Raw genomic sequence first — 6,917 nt, 5'->3', positions numbered from 1 at the left:
GACGGTTATGTATAAGGGAAAACCATAAGGCTATCAGTGAAAAACCATAAGGCTTTTCAGCAGAAACTTTGCAGCCAGAAGGGAGTGGCATGATATATTCAAACTGTTGAATGGGAAAAATCTGCAGCCAAGGATATTCTATCCAGCAAGGCTGTCATTCAGAATAGAAGAGATAAAGAGTTTGCCAAATAGAAACTAAAGGAGTTTCTGACCACTAAAAGAGCCCTGCAAGAAATTAAAGGGGACTCTGAGTGGAAAGGAAAGACCAAAAGTGAGTATCAAAGTAGGACACACAAAAGTAGTAAAAATGAGAGTTCATTTTTCAATATTCTATTCTGCTCTAGTGATCCATGTGTCTGTTTTTGTCAGTACCATAGTGATTTGATCACTACAGCTTTGCAATATAACTTTAATTCCAGAATTGTGATGCCTCCAGCTTTGCTTCTCTTTTTCAAGGTTTCTTTGCCTATTCAGGAAATTTTGTGGCTCTATACAAAATTGGGATTGTTTGTTCTAGCTCTGAAAAATGGTGGTGGTATTTTGATAGGGATTGCATTAGATGTGTAGATTGCTTTGGGTAGTAGAGACATTTTAACAATATTTGTTGTTCCAATCCATTAGCATGGAATACCTTTGCATTCCTTTGTGTCATCTTCAATTAATTTCGTATGTGTTTTAATAGTTTTCAAAGTACAGATGTTTTACCTTTTTGTTTAGACTTATTCCTAGGTGACTTATTGCTTTTGATGCAATTGTAAATGGAACTGATTCCTTAATTTCTCTTTCTGTCGCTTCATTATTAGTGTATAGAAATGCAAGAGATTTCTGTATGTTGACTTTGTATCCTGCAACTTCACTGAATTAATTTACCAGTTATGGCAGGTTTTTTTTGTCAATTCTTTTGGGTTTTCTCTATGGAGTATCATGTCATCTGAAAATAGAGAAAGTTTGACTTCTTCCTTGATGATTTGGATGCCTTTTATTTATTTTTGTTCTCTGATTGCTGATGCTAGAACTTCCACTACTATGTTAAATAAGAGTGGTGAGAGTAGACATCCCTGTCATGTTCCTGACTGTAGAGGAAAAGCTCTTATTTTTTCCCCATTGAGGATGATATTACCTGTAGGTTTTCATGTATGGCCTTTATTATGTTCAGGTATGTTCCTTCTTCTCTACTTTGTTAAGAGTTTTTATCATGAATGGATATTCTACTTTGTCAAATGCTTTTTCTTCATCTATTGAGAGAATCATATGGTTCTTATCCTTTCTTTTATTAATGTTCTGAATCATGTTGATTGATTTGTGAATATTGAACTACCCGTTTAACCCAGCAATAAATCCCACATGATTGTGGTGAATATTTTTTTTTAAATTTATTGTTGGACTCAGTTTGCTAGTATTTTTTTCTTAATTTTTTATTTAAATTCCAGTTAGTCTAAAAAAATTCAGTTACCATACATGTAATATTAGTTTCATGTGTACAAAAGGATTCAATGCTTCTGTACAACACCTGGTGTGCATCACAACAAGTGCACTCCTTAATCCTTATTATCTGTTTAACTAATGCCCCAACTCTTTTCCCTCTGGAACCATTATTTTGTTCTCTATGGTTAAGAGTCCATTTCTTGGTTTGACACTCTCTCTCTCTTTTCTCCCCTTTGCTGCTTTGTTTTGTTTCTTCAATTCCACCTATGAGTGAAATCTCTGACTGACTTATTTCTGTTAGCATAATGCTAATACAATTGTAATATTCCATCTTTTTCCTTTTGTTATAAATATCAGATTTAGGGTTAGAGTTAGGATTTATGGCCAGGGTTAGGGTTAGGATTAGGGTTAGGGCCAGGGTGAAGATATGTGCCTGCTATCCTGCATTTTAGAAAACTATTCAGAGGATTTGAGTTAAGGTTAGGTTTAGGAGGTAGTGGTTAGGGTTAAGGATAGGGTTTGGGGTTAGAGATTAGAATGGCAACTTAACAGGAACCCATGGGGGAGGGGAAGGAAAAAAAAAAGAGAGGTTAGAGTGGGAGAGAGCCAAAGCATAAGAGACTGTTGAGAACTGAGAGCAAACTGAGGGTTGATGGGGGGTGGGAGGGAGGAGAGGGTGGGTGATGGGTATTGAGGAGGGCACCTTTTGGGATGAGCACTGGGTGTTGTATGGAAACCAATTTGACAATAAATTTCATATAAAAAAAAAAGAATGGCAGTTAGGGTTTAGGGTTAGGGGGTTAAGGTATTAGGGAGTTTATATAAATGGGAGAATATATTCCTGGAATGACAGTTTATATAAAGTGAAGTTCAGTGAGTGAAGCACCAAGCTCTTCCCTTATGCTTCTGCACATTCCTTTACAAACGCATATATATTAATGAGAGAAGATGTTACTTGAATGACTGATTAGACAGTGTAGTTTCAATTCAATAAGAACAAGCCTTTTCCCACGTGCTTCTTTTTTCAAGTTTTTATTTAAATTCCAATTTTTTAACATACAATGTAATATTCATTTCAGGTGGAGAATTTTGTGATTCATCACTTACATACAACACCAAGTGCACATCACAAGTGCCCTCCTTAATACCTATCATATATTTAACCCATCCCCTGACATCCCCTTCAGCAAGCATCAGGTTGTTATCTATAGTTAAGTCTGTTTGCTCTTCTGCCTCCCTCTTTTATTTGCCTATATTCCTCTGTATTGTTTATTAAATTTCACATATGAGTGAAATAAAATGATGTTTGTCTTATTCTGTTTGACTTATTTTGCTTAGCATACCACTTTCTGACTCTATCCGTGTCTGTGCAAATGGCAAGATTTCATTCTTTTTTATGGCTGAATAATAGCCCGTTGTATGTATATATACCACATCTTTTTTTTTCAATATACATTCTGGTTTTACTGAAGTATGGTTTATATACAAGCGAATTTGCCCATTTTATTTTTTACCTTTTAAGTTTTTGTTCTAATTCCAGTTAGTTAAAAGTGTTATGTTAGTTTCAGATGTACAATATAGTGAGTCACCGCTTGTGTAAATCACCCAGTGCTCATTATAACAAATGTACTTCTTACTCCCAATCACTTATTTCATCCATCCCCCCACCACCACCTCCTCTCTGGCAACCATCAGTTTGTTCTCTATAGTTAAGAATCTATGCCCTGACTTGTCACTTGCTCTTAATTTTTCTCTTTGCTTGTTGGTTTTATTTTCTAAATTCTACATATGAGTGAAATCTTAGGGTATTTATCTTTCTCTGATTGACTTAAGAATTTACCCATTTTAAGTGTTCAGTTTGATGAATTTTAGTAATTGTACATAGTTGTAAGACCACTACCACAATTCAAATGTAGAATATTTTCATCACACTAATAACTTTCCTTATGTCCTATGTTTCTTTCCACCAACCATTGGCCCCAGGAAGCCATCTATCATTTCTTTTTTTTTTTATTTAACTTTATTTTTTATTTTTTGAAATTTATATCCAAATTAGTATGTACTGAAGCAATGATTTCAGTAGATTCCTTAATGCCCCTTACCCATTTAGCCCATCACCCCTCACACAACCCCTCCCATAACCCTCAGTTTGTTCTCCATATTTATGGGTCTCTTTTGTTTTGTCCCCCTCCTATTTTTTATATTATTTTTGCTTCCCTTCCCTTATGTTCATCTGTTTTGTCTCGTAAAGTCCTCATATGAGTGAAGTCATATGATTTTTGCCTTTTTCTGAATGACTAATTTCACTTAGCATAATACCCACCAGTTCCATCCACGTGGTTGCAAATGGCAAGATTTCATTCTTTTTGACTGCTGAGTAATACTCCATTGTATATATATACCACATCTTCTTTATCCATTCATCCATCGATGGCCATTTGGGCTCTTTCCATACTTTGGCTATTGTTGATAGTGCTGCTATAAACATGGGGGTGCATGTGTCCCTTCGAAACAGCACACCTGTATCCCTTGGATAAACACCTAGTAGTGCAATTACTGGGTCGTAGGGTGGTTCTATTTTTAGTTTTTTGAGAAACCTCCATACTGTTTTCCAGAGTGGCTGCACCAGCTTGCATTCCCACCAACAATGCAAAAGAGATCCTCTTTCTCTGCATCTACGCCAACATCTGTTGTTGCCTGAGTTGTTAATGTTAGCCATTCTGACAGGTGTAAGGTGGTATCTCATGGTGGTTTTTATTTGTATTTCGCTGGTGATGAGTGATGTTGAGGATTTTTTCATGTATCAGTTGGCCATCTGGATGTCCTCTTTGGAGAACTGTCTATTCATGTCTTTTGCTCATTCATTCACTGGATTATTTGTTTTTTGGGTGTTGAGTTTGATAAGTTCTTTGTAGATTTTAGATACTAACCCTTTATCCGATACATCATTTGCAAATATCTTATTCCATTCTGTCGTTTGCCTTTTAGTTTTGCTGATTGTTTCCTTCACTGTGCAAAAGTTTTTATTTTGATGAGGTCCCAGGAGTACATTTTTGCTTTTGTTTCCCTTGCCTCTGGAGATGTGTTGAGTAAAAATTTCCTGCGGGCAAGATCAAAGAGGTTTTTGCCTGCTTTCTCCTTGAGGATTTTGATGGATTCCTGTCTTACATTGAGGTCTTTCATCCATTTTGAGTTTATTTTTGTGTATGGTGTGAGAAAGTGGTCCAAGTTCATTCTTCTGCATGTCGCTGTCCAGTTTTCCCAGCACCACTTGCTGAAGAGACTGTCTTTATTCCATTGGATATTCTTTCCTGCTTTGTCAAAGATTAGTTGGCCATACATTTGTGGGTCCATTTCTGGGTTCGCTATTCTATTCCATTGATCTGAGTGTCTGTTCTTGTGCCAGTACCATACTGTCTTGATGATTACAGCTTTGTAGTATAGCTTGAAGTCTGGGATTGTGATGTGTCCTGTTTTGGTTTTCTTTTTCAATATTGCTTTGGCTATTCGGGGTCTTTTCTTGTTCCATTCAAATTTTAGGATTATTTGTTTTAGCTCTGTGAAGAATGTTGGTAGGATTACATTGATAGGATTTGCATTGCATATGTAGATTGTTTTGGGTAGTATCGATATTTTAACAATATTTGTTCTTCCTATGTAGGAGCATGGAATCATTTTCCATTTCTTTGTGTCTTCTTCAATTTTTTTCATCAGCTTTCTATAGTTTTCAGTGTATAGATTTTTTTCACCTCTGGTTAGATTTATTCCTAGGTATTTTATGGTTTTTTGTGCAACTGTAAATGGGATCGATTCCTTGATTTCTCTTTCTGTCGCTTCATTGTTGGTGTATAGGAATGCAACAGATTTCTGTGCATTGATTTTATATCCTGCAACACTGCTGAATTCATGAATCAGTTCTAGAAGTTTTTTTGTGGAATATTTTGGGTTTACCATATAGAGTATCATGTCATCTGCGAAGAGTGAAAGTTTGACCTGTTCTGGGCCAATTTAGATGCCTTTTATTTCTTTGTGTTGTCTGACTGCAGAGGCTAAGACTTCCAAAACTATGTTGAATAACAGTGGTGAGAGGGGACATCCCTGTCTTGTTCCTGACCTTAGGGGGAAGCTCTCAGTTTTTCCCCACTGAGGATGATAGTAGCGTTGGGTCGTTCATATATGGCTTTTATGATCTTGAGTTATGCTCCTTCTATCCCTACTTTCTTGAGGGTTTTTATCAAGAGAGATTGCTGTATTTTGTCAAATGCTTTCTCTGCATCTATTTAGAGTATCATATGGTTCTTGTCCTTTCTTTTATTGGTGTGATGAATCATGTTAATTGTTTTGTGGATATTGAACCAAACTTGCATCCCAGGCATAAATCCCACTTGGTCATGGTGAATAATTTTTTTAAATGTATTGTTGGATCCAGTTCACTAATATCTTGTTGAGGATTTTTGCATCCATGTTCATCAGGGAAATTGGTCTATAGTTCTCCTTTTTAGTGGGGTCTCTGTCTGGTTTTGGGGTAAAGGTAATTCTGGCTTCATAGAAAGAGTTTGGAAGTTTTCCTTCCATTTCTATTTTTTGGAACAGTTACAAGAGAATAGGTGTTAACTCTTCCTTAAATGTTTGGTAGAATTCCCCTGGAAAACCATCTGGCCCCGGACTCTTATTTTTTGCAGATTTTTGATTACTAATTCGATTTCCTTACTGGTTATGGGTCTGTTCAAATTTTCTATTTCTTCCTGTTTCAGTTTTGGTAGTGTGTATGTTTCTAGGAATTTGTCCTTTTCTTCCAGATTACCCATTTTATTGGCATATAATTGCTCATAATATTCTCTCATTATTGTTTTTATTTCTGCTGTGTTGGTTGTGATCTCTTCTCCTTCATTCTTGATTTTACTTATTTGGGTCCTTTCCTTTTTCTTCTTGATCAAACTGGCTCGTGGTTTATCAATTTTGTTAATTCTTTCGAAGAACCAGCTTCTGATTTCATTCATCTTTTCTGCTTTTTTGGTTTTGATAGCTTTAATTTCTGCTGTAATCTTAATTATTTCCTGTCTTTTGCTGGTTTTGTGTTTTATTTGCTGTTCTTTTTCCAGCTTCTTGAGGCGTAAGTTTAAGTTGTGTATCTGAGGTCTTTTTTCCTTCTTTAGGAAGGACTGGATTGCTGTACACTTTCCTCTTATGACCGTCTTTGCTGTGTCCCAGAGGTTTTGGATTGTGGTGCTATTATTTTCACTGACTTCCATATACTTCTTAATTTCCTCTTTAGCTGTTTGGTTAGCCCATTCATTCTTTAGTAGGATGTTCTTCAGTCTCCAAGTATTTGTTACATTCCCCAATTTTTTCCTCTGGTTGATTTCGAGATTTATAGCATTGTGGTCTGAAAATATGCATGGTATGATCTCGATCTTTTTGTACTTACTTAGGGCTGATTTGTGTCCCAGTATATGGTCTATTCCAGAGAACGTTCCATGTGCACTGGAGAA

This window comes from Herpailurus yagouaroundi, unplaced genomic scaffold (genome assembly GCF_014898765.1).
Source record: "Herpailurus yagouaroundi ecotype Mexico unplaced genomic scaffold, PumYag 67203, whole genome shotgun sequence".
In the NCBI taxonomy this organism is placed as follows: Eukaryota; Metazoa; Chordata; class Mammalia; order Carnivora; family Felidae; genus Herpailurus; species Herpailurus yagouaroundi.
Note: the sequence above shows the minus strand (reverse complement) of the source record.